The sequence below is a fragment of the Cebus imitator genome, unplaced genomic scaffold, assembly GCF_001604975.1.
Source record: "Cebus imitator isolate Cc_AM_T3 unplaced genomic scaffold, Cebus_imitator-1.0 Scaffold283, whole genome shotgun sequence".
Taxonomy (NCBI): Eukaryota; Metazoa; Chordata; class Mammalia; order Primates; family Cebidae; genus Cebus; species Cebus imitator.
In genome coordinates, this window is record NW_016107598.1 from 3,234,559 (window position 1) to 3,236,769 (window position 2,211).

Here is a 2,211-nt window from a genome sequence, read left to right on the forward strand (position 1 = left end):
TTTTAATTGCTCATACCTCTTAATAACAACCTCAAGATTACTAACTATTGCCAATCTTGTTTTAAATGCATCCTGACATACTTGGTTGGTTGGTGTAGGGACAGAAACCTTGATAGTAAATGCCAAAGTCAGAGCAAATACTTGCTAGGGAACCAGTAGAAGGTTATACCTTTAAGAAAAGCTAATCTGCTTTACAATGTAATGGGTGGAAAATGCTAAATGTAAACAACTTTACATAATCTTTTTTTCTATTTAATATCATATTACTCATAATATTACACTTTTCCAGCTAGGATTTATTTACATTCAGCCTCTTCCTAATGTCAAATGATTGCTGCTAAAGTTCCTTCAGGAAACTTCAGGTAAGAAACTAGGAAACTTCATGATAATTAATATAAAATGTATATTTAAATTTATTTTCTATTTTCTTAAAGAAATATCAATCATTAAAAGGTTGGTTTACATTTTGGTTTGTTTCATTGCTTACCTATGGACACGTTAATTGTTTTATTTTATAATTTGAGGCATTTTTCTCCCAGATTTTATACTTCAAAATAATTTTACAGATATTGAGGGAACTATGTGACAGAGCAGTAAGTTGAGAGTTTTGTCTAAGTGTGAACTCATAGGCGCTTTAGGGGTTCTTCTCATGACTCTTGCTCCTATAAGTGGAGAGTTGTTTGTTCCTTCATTAGATGATACATAAAGTAACAAATAAGAAACTTTATACTGACATGGGGAAGATAAGGATAAGGTGCACAAGTAACCACTGTGGTCTTTAAGATGATACATGAACAGGAGGATGTAAGATGTCATCCTTAGTGGGCATTTTATTTTCTTAATATTGTCTTATTGATTTTTAAATAATTATGTATTTTAAAAACTATTTAAATGTAAGTGAAATAAGTTTAATGCTGTAAGTCAAATAAGTTTTATGCAAAATTAATTTGATTTATTAAAAAAAGAAAAAAGACAAAGTTTTTCTAAAGAAAATAGTGTTGCAAAAGCACAATTAATTGTGTTAATGTAAATGCCATGTTTACGCCTTTATGTGCAATTGTTAACCGATAGGTCTCTGAGTTACCAGTGGCAAATCCTTTTGGATCTGCAGCAACTTCAATTCTCACTTCTTCAGAAGAAAGAATTTGACTGAGGGGCATGACCAACATGAGTTTCAGAGCAGGGGTGGAAGTTTATTTTAAAGGCTTTAAAACAGGAAAGAAAGGAAAACTCACTTGGAAGAAACTCAAATGCGCACGTGAAGTGCCTTGTTTAACCTTGATCCTAGGACTTTATAGGCTCTCCTCTTTTCTCTGGTTCTTCCCTTAGGGTTGGCTGCCCACATGTGTGGTGCCCTTCTTTCCCTTGAGAAGTGAGCACTCACAATCTGTTTAGGAAATGCTATACATGCTCTTCTGAGGTTTTCTTCCCTTCTATGGTAAAGTGTCCCTGGATGGTCATACTTCAATATTTTGTCTCTAAATGCAGATGCCCAGGAAGTTGCTGGTCTCTGGCATCTGCATTCAAGTGACACTTTAATGTTAACAGCTGTGCATCATAAAGAGATTATCTTTCCCTGGCACTGGCTGCAAAATTATTATTTTTAGAGAGGCAATGTGATAATTGTCGAACTGTCACCCCACATTCTTAATCCCTATATAATTACCTCTAACACAATTAAGCAAAGTATACCTTTTATTATCGTTGTCTAAGATGAAAATATTTGAGTATACTAGCTCCTTCTGAAATATGTTAGTTTTATTCTATGAACTCATGAGCTTTCACAAATATAGTAATCATATTACACAGTTTATTTTTAATTTTTAATTTCTATGGGCACATAGTAGATGTATGTATATATATTTATGATATATTTGTGGTGTTTTGATACAGGCATACAATGCGTTTCTTTCAAAAATTTTCTGCCAAGGACAGAATAGCTTTTCAGTGATTTTAAGATCAGAATAATTACAAACACAAATTCAGACCCTTGTTTTAGGCAAAACCCTTTTATTTAAAAACCTCTCGGCTGGGCGCGGTGGCTCACGCCTATAATCCCAGCACTTTGGGAGGCCGAGGCGGGTGGATCACGAGGTCAAGAAATCGAGACCATCCTGGTCAACACGGTGAAACCCCGTCTCTACTAAAAACTACAAAAAATTGGCTGGGCATGGTGGCGCGTGCCTGTAATCCCAGCTACTCAGGAGGCTG

At 34.9% G+C, this 2,211-nt stretch overlaps 1 protein-coding gene across 3 annotated transcripts in view; it reads left to right on the forward strand.

Annotated features, from left to right (window-relative positions):
* Positions 1 to 264: 264 nt before the first annotated feature.
* The window catches only part of UGT2A1 (UDP glucuronosyltransferase family 2 member A1 complex locus), a 47,944-nt gene continuing 45,997 nt past the window's right edge, over positions 265 to 2,211 (forward strand). Inside the window, exon 1 of one of the 3 annotated variants that reach the window (XM_017501668.1) lies at positions 265 to 362. The gene's annotated coding sequence lies outside the window, so the exon portion shown is untranslated. The remainder of the gene's footprint in view (positions 363 to 2,211) is intronic. The other 2 variants (XM_017501664.1, XM_017501665.1) reach the window with 2 other exon arrangements.